This window comes from Liolophura sinensis, chromosome 3 (assembly GCF_032854445.1).
Source record: "Liolophura sinensis isolate JHLJ2023 chromosome 3, CUHK_Ljap_v2, whole genome shotgun sequence".
Taxonomy (NCBI): domain Eukaryota; kingdom Metazoa; phylum Mollusca; class Polyplacophora; order Chitonida; family Chitonidae; genus Liolophura; species Liolophura sinensis.
In genome coordinates, this window is record NC_088297.1 from 1,936,772 (window position 1) to 1,951,754 (window position 14,983).

Genomic DNA, 14,983 nt, shown 5'->3' on the forward strand with positions numbered 1-14,983 from the left:
GCTACCCACTCTGTCGATTGCTTTCCGGGAGGCAAATGCATCACATGGGCGTATTGATGACCTAACAGCCGCTCAGCCACAGTGCGGTTGAAACGCTCCACAATGTCTTGGTCTCGGTGCACCTCCATCCGCACACGTCGGATCGATACGCCATGTTTAGCCAGCAACTGGCTTGTAGCGCCATTAAATTCACGCCCTTGACCGACCTGGAGTAGCTTTGGTTATCTATGGGATCCCCGCTTGAATATGTGAGCAAGGGCATCAGCGTCATCCTTGGCTTATTTCGTTGCCAAGGTTTCGGCCTCCTTCTAGCAAGAGGCGACGTCAACCACGGTGAGGGCGTACTTGTAAAGCGTCCCCTCTGGTCGATCATGCGGCAGAAACCTGATGGGCTTTATTCGGCACCGAAACAACGAATTTTGTGCAACGTTTTCGGAGGCCTTGGCATCCTCCGCCAGTCTCTTAATGGCTGACAGCAGTTTGATGTTTTTGGTCTTCTGACGGCAGAAAGATATCAGAGAGCTTTGGTTTGGTACCCAACAACACATCGCGCGCATCGCGTGAAAGTGGTTTGCCCGTGAACATAGTGTTCTCGTCGATTGCATCGTCGTCATCCTGGAAAGTTTGGACGGCATGGCCCTGCCCCTGACAGGATGAAAGGGGTGCTTTTATCTCTCAAGATCCTCCGGACCTGGTGGGAGACGTGAAATGAGAACAGGTCCTTCACTCGGGAGCAGGGACCGTGAAGATAATTTTTACCCGACACACTACATCCCGTGGTTACGCATAAGACCGCAAAGTTCAACTGCTTCTGCCAAAACTGCATTGGGTTGGTATTCCAGGCATGAATGATGGAATTACAGGTTACTTTTCGGTAAGCGGTACTTTTGGAACACATTTGCGAATTGGGCCTGGAAGGCCTTGCCCTCGCACACGTAGGATGTGTGAGATGACCCGCGTGGGTTTGGGTGCTAAGTGACGGGCCGGCCTTATAAGTAACGTCTCTATTGAAGCTGTAGGCCGTGTCCATACTCACTATGTTTGTTACCTTATCTGATGTTCAAAACGGCAGCGCAGTCGAGCTGCCGTACAGTCTAGGCAACCTTGATCGCCGCCTAAAGGTGGCCCAGGTGGTCCAACATTCAGGCCGGGATGGGTTTCACACCGGATGGCGAGCGCATTGATGTGCCGAAAGGCTATTATAGTGTCTGCACGCTGGACAAGAAAGTATTCTGCCCGCGAGGGTCGCTTAGTGCTCGATCTTGGTGAACACGCCTCCATTCTGCTGCATAGATTCTCGAAAGGACCCATAAAAGGGGTTTCAGAGGGCTATAAGCTTACCTCTCTGGTCCCTTGTAAGGAGGTCTATGTGTATTTGGATGAAGTAAGCAGTTCAAAGAATGTGCTGGCATCCTCGGCTAGTAGTCACGGTCATGGTTCTACACTCCTTCGGTCTGTTCCAGTAACCGGAGAAGGGGTGAATATTGGCAACATGGTGTCTTTCTCCAACCCACAGTACAAATCCTTGCACTCAGGTCATATAGCACACCTGACGCTGGGGTTTTTAGAAGCATTCTGTCGAAAGATCGATACCACCTACCTAAGTACGATATTACACATCACGCCATAAACTCATTGTAATAGTGGAAGTAGCCGGCCCTCACTTAACATGTTTAGCATTGTCCGAATTGGCTGACGTCTCGGACTTCGGGGTTCAGGGTCAGGGAGGTAAAGTCTACGCCTTCCAGTTTAATGGCGGCCTTTAAACCCGGAAAAAATTTAGTTGGGGAGGGGGGGGATTCAGTCAGAACCTGCCACGTTCGATTCCCTTCAAGACGTCTCAGTCACAGCGGCGAGTGTGCGCAAACCACCTTCTGAGGCACACGGAGAACAAAAGCTCTTCTTAGTCAGCGTTGATGACCGCTCAGCTCTTTCCATGACCCGCGACCACGATTGGTTGATTGTTGTACAGATGTCCCCGAAATCCGTCCAAACAACCGGACCGGAGGTGAAGAAGGTCATCAAATGCGGCGAGGCTTACGCCTGACGTCATCTGTCTAGTGTCTCTCGAAAGAGGAGGTCACTTCACACTAGCTGCTGGGGCGGGTGTGGGCAGCGTGTGTCTTACCGCTGTCACTGATTTCCCGGCCGTGATAGAAATTCAGCCTAGTACTACAATCGTTATAAAGCTAGTGTTAGGCGTGGTGTCGGCTGATCCCGACTCCTTCTTTGTGTTTCCCGGCTTGAAGATTAGATACAATTATAAGGTCGTGGGGATAATCGTGAATATTCCGCTGCAGGGAGTACTGGTCGTCGAGAGCTCTTTGGAAAAATTCAGAATCGACGCGGCTGACCGCACGGATGTCGGAAAATCTGTCTCAATAATTCTACCAAACTGCGGTGTTCGAGGACAGGCTAGTATGAAGTTGATTTAGACATAATCGCCGGCACTCTATAATGCACTATGGCCCAGTACCCAACGATCGTGGATGTGGACTCCTTGACACCGACGGCTCCGACAGAGAGTATGGTTGCATTTTCTTCGGCGCATGATGGCAACGCCCATCGCCTGCAGTATATAAGTGCTTTACAGAAGCAGTTAGAGACAGAGAGAAACGCCAGGCGGGCTTTATACAAGGAGTACCTCCATGGTGTAAATGCCGCGGACGATTTTTGATTCGACTATAATGGTTGGATCTTTCGGGTTTGCAGTGGAGGGCGTGGGTAACTCTCTACGATGGTGGCGGCGCTGGCTGTCTTGGCAATGGAGGCGACCGCCCTCGTTTGCGGCTTGTTTAGCACAGCTGGGAAGTACGTTAGCCGTGGGCACACAGTTGCATAGGCTAAGCTGAACAGCATCAACGCAAATATGTCCGCAGCAATGGTTGATGGCTCAATTTCGGATCGTTTCGGAGATGATCAACTATCGTGAACTGAAACAGGCATTACGTAGACGGAGTCCGAAGTCGTTCAGCTCCGTGCAGATCGACCAAAGCGTAAAAGAAAAACTTCTGGCGCGTGGTCTGGAGTTTTGTATACTACTCTTCTTAGTTAGGTGGCTGCAAAATTGCTAAGTACGAAGTTAACCCCCAGAAAAATATGTACACACACACAATTTGGAGAAGGGAATGTTTCATTATTTGAAACATGATGATTTATGAAAAGACTTTGACAGATTTGGTTAGTAAATCGCTTCACTGCGTAGCAATTTAACGATTGCATATAAAACTTACACCCAAGAACAACATCTGCTCAAAACCCTACATTCTTTTGGTGCAGACTCTGTATGTAAGCATTTAATTAGATTACATTCACGTATGATTATCAAATCTAAGTGCATAATCCACGGGTACACTCAAAAAATTAAGGTGTTAAATCTGACAGAAAGTCTGTTGTTTGAGTGATAATAGAATGTATTCTGCTATTCTCGCAGATTGTTCTGTTAAGTACATAACACATACTTTCTATTAATTCAACATAAAGATGCCATAAGACTAACAGGATATTATGTTAAATATGACAAAATATCATGTTTCAATAACAGAATACATTCTTGCATCACTCAGAAAACAGACTTTCTGATAAAATTCACAGATGAATGTTTTGAGTGCATAGGCCTATATCTTGCGTTTGTTGTAAAAACCAAAGTTTACAAGTACTGCCTTCTGATGATTTGCAAAGTTGTGTGTGCGACATGAGTAAATAAGTGAAGATGGAGAAGCTTTCTATTGTTCGGAGATCTTGCTATGTGATTAAGCGTTTAAAGTATAGTCAACTGGAGTTCGCCTTGCTATGGGTGTAAAAATATACGTGTAAATATAAAATACACTTCGCCTTTCATTGAGATTAAAATGGATTATACACGTACATGTACACGTTTATAATAGTCACTTATTTATGTCCTTGACTTCAACAGGAGATATACTGACATGGAGAATGAAAATGCGGATACGATGTGCAGCACTTGAGAAGTCAATTATTCAGAACGGTAATACATTAAGAAATATTATACAAGCACGGTGCGAGCGCTACAGATCCATTGTATAATCGATGTCTATGACCTTGGCTAAACTGAAAGGCTTCTGCTAGTCTCTAGCAGAACAAGTGTAGTATAATGCCAATCTTTAATGACGATTCACATCCAAGCTTAGGGATGGGCATATTGTCGAGAATTACGTAATTTATTCTTATGACAGGAGGTAAAATAAGCATACTTACGGCCGTGTCTCACAGACCCCACGAGCAGCAAGAACGGATGAATTTAAAAGATTTGTACCAGGTTCAGGGTTTAAACCAGCACCTAGTCGGTCTCTCTGCTACAAACCATTCATCTAAAGGTGTCTTGTCTCACCTGCTTTACTTCATCAGAGCTCAGTGGTTCAGCCGTGTCATCTGCCTCGGTTATATTACTGACAAACGCGATGTTGTCCACAAAACACGAGCAACGCCTACGCTTATAGTCCTTCTAAGCGTGTGTCGTATGTCCTCACTAAAGTTAACAAACTCAACCACCCATTTACGACACCGAATTCCGTAGCCTTCTTGATGTGTTCAGATTAGACGTAAACACCGACGACTTCAGCCATGCTTATCATTCAGGCTAACGCGCATGACTTGAATGTAGACAGGCACATAATGCTAACATAGCCATGGCGGGACACTTATAGTTCGGGTACGCTTGCAGTTCGGTGTCTATTACACTCAGCCCGTCAGTAGCCCGTTTTCCGGTGATCACATTTTGTATTCTTACCCTTCACTGATAGACAACACCCATGAACTTAAGGCACTCTTTTCTCAGTACATTTTGGGTAACTCAAACCCGGTGATTTATTCTGAGTAGTTACGAGTTGGACTTTTCTGTAGATATCTTTGTTCTTTCTCTCCGTTGAGGTCCAAGTGCGCTGTGCCATACGCTGTGTTATGCCCAATAAACATTCTAAGATTACATCTACACAGAAGAATAAGCTACTGTATATGTACTAGGATAGTATGAACGAAGGTATACGCTCATTACGCTCGCTTTACATTATATCTACCACGAGGCAAGCTTGAAATCTCATCATTCATACATTACATTGTGTCACATGGCCGTCAGAATCGCGTTGGGTACACTTTAGACAAAGACTTTATACATTGTACATGTATATTTATCAAGTATTAACAGAAGGAAAGATCAAGACACAGTTTCTGTCCCATCGGTGTGCTCTCTGTGATATTTGCACTGCTCAAGGTTTCTGCACAAAATTTAACATTGGTGGCATTAATTTAAACTGCAAGCCATGTATGATTATCTTTACAATGTAAATCGTTACAGTATGGTATGAACAGAGGGTATTTTTACAGTATGGTAATAACAGAGGGTATTTTTACAGTATGGTAATAACAGAGGGTATTTTACAGTATGGTATTAACAGAGGGTATTTTTACAGTATGTATGAACAGAGGGTATTCTAACAGGATGGTGTGAACAGAGAGTATGTTTATACTATAATATGAACAGAGGGTATTTCTACAGTATGGTATGAACAGAGGGTATCTTTACAGTATGGTATGAACAGAGGGTATCTTTACAGTATGGTATGAACAGAGGGTATTCTAACAGGATGGTGTGAACAGAGAGAATGTTTATACTATAATATGAACAGAGGATATTTCTACAGTATGGTATGAACAGAGGGTATTCTTACAGTATAGTATGAACAGAAGGTATTTTTACAGTATGGTATGAACAGAGGGTATTTTTACAGCATGGTATTAACAGAGAGTATTTTTATAGTATAGGATGAACAGAGGGTATTTTTACTGTGTGGATTGAACAGACGGTATTTTTTACTATATGGTTTAAACAGAGGGTATTTTTAAAGTGTGGTATGAACAGACAGTATTTTTACTATATGGGTTGAACAGGGGATATTTTTGCAGTATGGTATGACCAGAAAGTACTCTTAGAGTACTCTGAAAAATAAATCTGTTAATTTTAACTGAAAGTCCGAGTGATGCTAGAATGTATCTTACTATTACAGCAGATTGTTCTGTTCAATACAATGTATAACACACCTGGACATATACGTTTTATGAAGAATCTGTTGGACTAACAGGATATTATGTTGAATAAGACAGACCATTATATTATGACAACAGAATACATTCTGCTATCCCTCAGACTACATACATTTCTGTGAAAATTAATAGATTCATTTTTTAGTGTAAAAACATACTCCGAGCAGATTATATTGTCATAGTATAGACACAGGTATCAACAGAGTGTATGGGTGTAGTATGGAATAATTTTTTGATATGTTTTATTTTATTGCTCTGAGAGAAAAGTTTGGGTTAACTAACACAAAAATCTGAGTTATATGATTGAGCTAACTTAACTCGGAAAACTGAGTCAAAAGACCACGGACCTCTTCTGGGTATATTGTGGATTCACTAGGTAAGTCGGATAGCTAGCAGGAGTCTTTTCTAACTCAGATTTTGGTTCCACTTGACCCCCTAACTTTTTCGCAGTGTAATAAAATAAAGTAAGTAAATAAATCATGCGTTGTTTGGTATGACAATGCTATTATACCAGTGGATAAGGGAATGAAGAAAGTTCGTAAAGCGCAACAAAGAATCAAATCGCCCAGGCAATCGATAAGTATTTGTGCATCTCAAATCAACTCTTAAAAACTGAGGTCATTTTAAATGTATTTGGGTACACATTGTATTTCGATCGATACTAATACCAAACTATTATGGGGTTTTACTGAAGCAAAATACAAATGATCCTTAAGCCCTAATACCTTATTCTGGTCAAACAATCCCCAAGATAGAGTAAATCTTTTGATGAAATAGTTTCGATAGATTCACATATCAAAAAATCACGATCAATTCAGAATACTTTTATTCGGATTATCGATTGGTGCAGCATTTAGCATTTTCATTTTAACGCCTCATAATTTATGTCAAGTCTTGTATGATATTTACAATGTTACGATGAGGGTCAGATTGGGACTTGAGCTCGTCTCTCTAAAGGCGAGCTAAAGCGCTCTGTACGAACTATGGCGTTGTTGGTATAACTACTGAAGTGCATCTACTGTTTAGCACCAATGTAGTGTCATACGGTGTGTATACTAAAGTACTACGAGACTTGGTGTGTACTTGAAATATATCAGTTTAAGCTAGTGAGAAACTAGCAGACCGTGACGAAGTCGAGGACTACAAGCGGTTCGTTCACAGCGGTACGTCGAATCACAGCATATTTACACAAACGTATCACCAAGATGGGACGTACACAGACAAATCTAAAAACGATGAAACAGTTTTACATTTGTATACATGTAAGCAACGACAAAACTCATTCTGATGTCAACACACGAATCATACACTTATTTAGTTTATTTATGTGATTGATGTCTTACGCTGCACTCAAGAATATTTCACTTATACGACGGCGGTCAGCATTATGGTGGTAGGAAACCGCCATAATCATATATGCTTGTATCCATATTAATATTGTTGTGTTTCACATTTGTATGCTGTTATGTCTGTAACAGTTGTGTTTTTGGCTTGTAAATAAGATGTATCTATCGGTAAAGCCTCCTTATTCTCTGCCCAGTGAGAATCAGTTAAGCCTCCATAGGCTTTGTCCAGTGAGAAGCTGTATTTTTCTTTTTAATAGAAAGATGAATGTTTGATTTATGCCTCAACGTTAATGACAAACCTTATTATGGATATACAAATGGGCAACCATTCGCTAGTGGTGGAAAGACATGTGCCTAAATAAGAAAGAAAAGTCTGATGAGCACAGAACCACCCGATTTGATTTATATATTTACTTATTTATTTGATTGGTGTTTACGCCGTACTCAAGAATATTTCACTTATGCGGCTGTGGTCAGCATTAGGGTGGGAGGAAATCGGGCAGAGCCCGGAAGAAACACACGACCATCCGCAGGTTTTTGCCAGACCTTCCCACTTACGGCCGGAGAGGAAGCCAGCTTTAAAGATGCCGACTAATCTCCCGTATTAAACATACATATTTGTATTGAGCAGAGAACCACCTGTTTTGATGATATCGACTAATCTCCTGTATTACACATACATATTTGTGCTGAGCAGAAAAAAACACCATTTGATGATACCGACTAATCTCCTGTATTACACATACATATTTGTACTGAGCAGAAACAACACGATTTGATGATGCTGACTAGTCTCCTGTATTACACATACATATTTGTATTGAGCAGAGAACCGCCCGATTTGATGATCCGACTCGTCTTCTGTACTACACATACATATTTGTACTGAGCAGAAAACAACAGGATTTGATGATATCGACTAATCTTCTGTATTACACATACATATTTGTACTGAGCAGAAAACAACACGATTTGATGATGCTGACTAGTCTTCTGCATTGCACATACATATTTGTATTGGCCATACGCATTGTAATTCTGTCACAAGTAAATCTGGAAAAAGGGTCCAGACGTCCTGGCACTCTGCTTCATCATTGTGTCTAATTGCTGTGAACCCAGGGCTAGGGGTGGTCCATTCATCGTGTTGGATTAGATCGCCCGGATGGATATATAAACAGATCTGCCCAAAGCACAAAGGAGATACGTATACGTACAGGATGGTGTACAAGCGCTCTCTACCCCCAAGCAGGAGGGAATTTCCCTTTAGTCTAGCACTAGAAACGGTCTTTGGTTCGAGCCCCAACGTCCTACATAATTTGATTATCAGTAACTTACATGCTAGCATGGTACTCGATTTGCACACTCTTGTTACTCGCCTAGAAGAAGCCTAGCGTCATTCCAATATCATTGAAAATTATTCACTGTTTCTATTTGCATGATTCCGTCTTAATTTCGTAGGTTATATACTTTCTTAGTTCTTTGATGATTTGTTTGTGATGTTGTTTTGGAAACTAGCCTTACAATTATGAACCCGAACGTCCATTTTGATGCTCTGTCGTGAGTTTTGCATCCAATGCACTGGAAAGCATTTTGGGGTCTGGAGTCCCATAAAACCATTTCTGAAATGCTGAAAGTTGTCACCGATTTACCAGTAGTTTCGGTCTTAGCATGTCCGTAAGGTTTTCTTTTATTTGGGTATGTTAGCCCGCCTAGAGCATAGTTATTTTAAAGCACTCTACTTAGTTCATGAAACACCAGTGAAGAAATAAAAAAGTTTTTTTACAATGGAAGTTTAGTGTTTTCTGTTCGTTCTCTTTAGCTGCATAACACAAAATGGTCACATTTCCAATGATTCGACGAGGCCATGATTTCAACAAATTTTGTTGCGGGTCAAGTCAATGGGTTCCGCCAGCCCTGTACAAAGGGTAGCAAAGTTTATAACTGATAATATGGCAGTGTCCTCTACCTACTTAAATAACAATACACCAGTAATCTTGAATAATCAAAGCTGACACTGTTATTCAAATACATAGGGGGCACTGTTGTTTCATCAGTTACACGATATGCTTTCCTTTGTAGAAGGCTGGAGAACCCTATTTACATCTGGGGAAATGTAAGAATGTCTTTCTTTGGCAGACAAACACTGACGAACATAAACCAAGACACTGTTCCTATTTACCGAAATCAGGTTCAATAGTACAGGTTGCTAAAAGACCTTCCCACGCACGGCCGGACATGAACTCACAACAACCGCATTGGTGAGAGGTCTCTGGGTCATTACGCTGCGCTAGCGCGCTAAAGACCTGAGTCATGGAGCCCCCGATTGAAACTCTAAGGTACATGTATAGAACACTCATAGCTCAAAAATAATACAAACTAATTACGTACAATGATAGAAACTTGAATGAATGAATATTGCTTAACGCCACATAACGCCATTCAATGGTGAGACAGACAACTGACGCTAGCCTATGGTTGGCTAATTTTACATAATATGCGTAAACTCATCGTTAAGGTAAATAGCCCATGTATTTCTGCTTTGACAGATCTATTTATTTCTTCATTTATTTGAATGGTATTTTACATTGTGCTCAAGAATATTTCGCTCACATGGCGTCTGGTTTATATTAAACTCGTTGCATTTGAGAGAGGTTTGCCCGGTATATGTATATTGGCAAATATATGAACTCGCCGGGAGTCGAGGACTCCGAAGTGTAATCTTAGTAACTCCTGAAAATTTCCACAGAAAGACGAACAAAAGATTTCACAGGAGTGCGTAGAGTAACATAGATCCGATGTCTCCCGGGTACGCGTCTGAAAAGTAACACAAAGACACTTCGTCCTGGGATATGTACTCAAAAGGTCTACATGAATACATGGAGGTCGTATTTCGCAATAAGCTTAAGCAATTTATATCAGCATTTCGCAACATCCATATTGGTTACAGATAAAACTTCCTCTGCCTTTGAAATCTACAAACAATGCGGAGATTGTGTATGCTTGCCCAGGCATACCACTGTTATGAAATCACTGAGAAAACATCAGAGACAGCCAGTCTGAAGTAGGCGTCTGAATGCTTCCTTCTTCACTCTCTATGTCTCGAAGAGTGCGGGCTGAAATCCGGCCTTGGGCTGGCAACTTTTCCAGATTCCCCCGGTTTTGATAGGCAAGAGTGAGCAGTCGAGGACGTTGGTGAAGCCATACGTGCAGTCTGTCATTTAATATGAACCAGTTGTTTTCTATCATTTTGAGGTGCTTATCAATGGCTGGAGTCCTTATGGTTTATATCCACAGTATCGTGAAGAAGTAAGGTCCGCATATGTATGTAAGTGTGTAAATCTGTATGTCTGTATGTTTGTCTGCATGTATGTATGTATGTATGCATGTATGTGTGTATGTATGTATGAATGTATGTATGTATGTATGTATGTATGTATGTATGTATGTATGTGGGTGTGAGTATGTGTGTAAGTACGCAGGTATGTTCGTATGTATGTATGTATGTATGTAGGATTGTGGTTTAACATTGTACAAAACAATTGTTCAGTCGCATGACAACGAGGATGTGTCTTCTTGGGGCACGAGGCTTCCTGTCCGGCCGTACGTGGGAAGGTCTGCTAGCAGCCTGTCGATGGTTGTGAGTTTTCCTCGGGTTAATGCTGACAGCCGTCATTCAAATAAATCAAACAAATTGTTGTGGCACGACGAGTCCATATCGCCAAAGTGCTGCCGCCACTAAAAGATAGCGCGGAAGACACTAGTCATGACATCCCACCAATTCACAATATACTGACACCGTGCCAACCAAACTCGTTTCCTTCCTCTCATTTCCAGTTCTTTGTAGAAGTCCAAGATGTTCTTACCCATGAATGGCCACATAAAATTTCCCTTAACAGATGGAAACATTTTCTGAAAATGTGATTTTCTTTTCACACTTGATGTGTAAAGAAGACATCCATTTCGGACGAGGTACCGGTAGATTCTACTAAAAAGACACCCTACGTGGAATTTATTGTACTGTATTCAAATAAGCCTGTCCAAATATCTTTCCGTGAACAGATTCCTTTCGTTTCACACGTGTGGCGGACAAATCTGTAAGTGAAAGGAATGAACACGTTTAATCATCAAACATCATCATTACTCCTTAGGCAAACACCCTAACGGATTTAGTGCCTGGTCCTCAGCACTGTTACATAAACAACCCAGCCTGTAAAGATGTATCCACTTAAGAAGAATGAAATGCAACAACTGCACTGACTGGTCTTGCAAACAAAGCCTTGCCCCGAGAGATATCATGGGTAGAAACCTAGAAATACGGCAGTTCATCACGTGACTGGACTTATATGTGATGAGTGTGCAAATACTGTCAGTATTCTGGTCAGACGTAGATGTGTACTATAGATCTTGCTGGTCATTTAGGGTAGGGTAGCTGAGACAGATAAAGGTCACAGCCAGTTTTGTTGGCGTCAGATACCACTTTTAGGATCGTGGTCCGGATACAAATAACGTTTTCTGGTTGCTCCCTTTTATGTATACACTGTACTTTATGTACACATCTAGTTCTTTTCCACAAAATTAGAACTTACATTAGTTGTTATTGTGGACATATGTCTCTTCCGTACAGACTGGTGGTAAGAAAATGTATTAATTAAATGAATAAAACTTTCTGCAATGCCACTTCGACTAACGTGTACACTTCGGGTTTTACGTCGTCGTCTAACGTGTACGCTTGGGGTTTTATGTCGTCGTCTATCGTGTACGCTTGGGGTTTTACGTCGTCGTCTAACGTGTACACTTGAGGATTTAAGTCGACGTCTATCTGTACACTTGGGGTTTTACGTCGTCCTCAAACGTGTACACTTTGGGTTGTACGTCATCGTCTAATTGTACACTTGAGGTTTTATGTTGTCGTCTAACGTGTGCTACTTGAGGTTTAACGTCGTCGTCTAAAATGTACACTTAAGGCTTTACTTCGTGGTATAACTTAAAACCTTTCGGACTACCCTTTCTCACAGACTATTACATGCTGATTTTGCCATTTGATTTTGAACTAATCAGCGCTCTTATAACAAGATGTATATATTTTGATCTTATTCGACATTAAATAATTTATTTGTTGTACACTGTATGTGCTCATTTCATTTCACTTGTACGGTAGCAATTTTGTTCCTTGGTAAACAAAATACGATGTCGGCGGAAGCAACTGCCAATTCCGGGTGCTCAACAAACAATTTGTTAAACAGAAAACTTTACATATTTCCATCCACCGAAACTAATGCAGATCAGTTTTTGGCGATCATTTCGGATTTGTAAGAGCAATGTACGTACGTGGGAAGGTTTGTCAGCAACTTGCGGATGGTCGTGGGTTTCCCCCGGGCTCTGCCTGGTTTCCTCCCACCATATTGCTGGCCGCCGTCGTATAAGTGATTTATTCTTATGGTGTTAAACACTAATCAAATAAACAAATAAGTACTCAATGCTGTCTCCACTTTCCTACCCTAAACCACCGGACCACTTAACACATAAATGGAAAACACAGTGTTCATGTCTGCCACAAACTCGAGTGAGTGAGTGAGTGCTTGGGCTTTAACGTCGTACTCAACGATTTTTCAGTCATATGACGACGAAGGAATCATTAGGGTGCATGTACGTGTAATGTGCCTCCTTGTTGCAGGACGGATTTCCACCGCTCTTTTATTTAGTGCTGCTTCACTGAGACGACTTACCGAAGGCAAGTAAGCCGCCCCGCCCGAGCCATTATACTGATACGGGTCAACCAGTCGTTGCACTGTCCCCTTCATGCTGAACAATGTTGGAACGATGTTGGTAGAGCGGGCGCTCTACCAACTGTGCTATCCGGGCCGGTACCACAAACTCGAAGTGGAAACTAACCGATCTGTAGACGGATTCGAACCCATGATCTGTGTTAATATTTTTTGTCCCAAACTCGTTGACTTCTGTGAACACATAAATGTGCAACTCCTAGTGAATTTCCATGTTTTCCTTCAATACATTTCCATACACAATACACCCACTGGTGAAATGAATGGCTGATGTATAAAAATAGATTCTAAACGTCTTGGTGCGGCTGTAACGCGAGGTGGGTACCCAGGGTATTTCCAGATGACCTATATGAGTTTCATTTCGCAATATTCTTTAAATTCAGTGAATAGCACATGTTTATGGCCTATATATGCTACATTTAATCCATCTTCTCTTTTAAAAAAAATTAGGCTCAGTTGTTCGAAAGTATAATATCCAACACAGGATTTAAGCCATATTTTGTATTTAAATTATTAGCCAAACTCAGCTGCCAATGCAGTTCTCTAGAGTCAAAGTAGAACAGCAATTGTTTTAGTTCATAGTTAATATTATGTTCCGCAACATTTTTAGGGTACGTCTAAAATTTAGAACGTGGTTTAAAGTTAAATCTGGTAAAAACTAGCTTTGAACTACCAGGCCCAGGAATTCTTTGCCTTTTAAGGCCAACACTCAGCACACGTCTCCCGGTGATAGCAATGCTGTAAAACCACTTGTGTGTGTCAACAAAGAAACCATACAAAAGCGGAGAATATCGCACGTCAGGTGCAAACAGATTAAGGTAAGAGCTGTAGGTACGACCTACCTATAGCTACACGGAACTGGTGTACATCGTCAACGAGAACACTCCGCTCTGTTCACAACGATCTACCTAACGTTATAACTAGTGTATGACAGTGGTTTTTACACAACAGAGTTGCCAAAGATCTTGATGGTAAACAGGAGTTATAGACATAATATACTTAATATAATTATAATGATATATTACACGGTTTTAAGCTGATTTTAAAGGCTTCAGTTTTATATGCCCTTATTTGTGCACAGTTGTTATATTTCATAGGGTGCGATACATTTATTCATTGGCCTAATATGGATGTAGGGGCCTCCGTGGCTCAGTGAGTTACTGCGCTAGCGCAACGTAGTGACACAGAAGCCTCTCACCAATGCGGTCGCTGTGAGTTCAAGACCAGCTCCTGCTGGCTTCCTCTCCGGCCGTACGTGGGAAGGTCTTCCAGCAACCTGCGGATGGTCGAGGGTTTCCCCCCAACTGTGTCCGGTTTCCACCCACCATAATGCTCGCCGCCGTCGTATGAGTTAAATATTCTTGAGTACGGCGTAAAACACCAATCAAAAAAATAAATATCGATGTGAAAACCAAAGCAATATGTTACAAGCTTGAAAACAAGAAAATGTCTTTCATGTGTAAGAAAAACTTGGGCTCGCATAGCTCAGTGGGTTAGCGCTCTAGCGCAGCGTAATGACCCAGGAGCGCCTTAGTGAGTTTAAGTCCAGCTCATTTTGGCTTCCTTTCCGGCCGTAAGTGGGAAGGCCCGACGGCAACCTGCGGATGGTCGTGGGTTTCCGCCGGGCTCTGCCCTGCTACATCCCACCACAATGCTGGTTGCCGTCGTATAAGTGAAATATTGTTGAGTACGGCGTAAAACACTAATCAAATCAATAAATAAATTAACAAAAGCCACTTAATTTATTTATTTATCCGTTTTATGGGTACAGGTCACCTGTGTGCCCTGTATAAA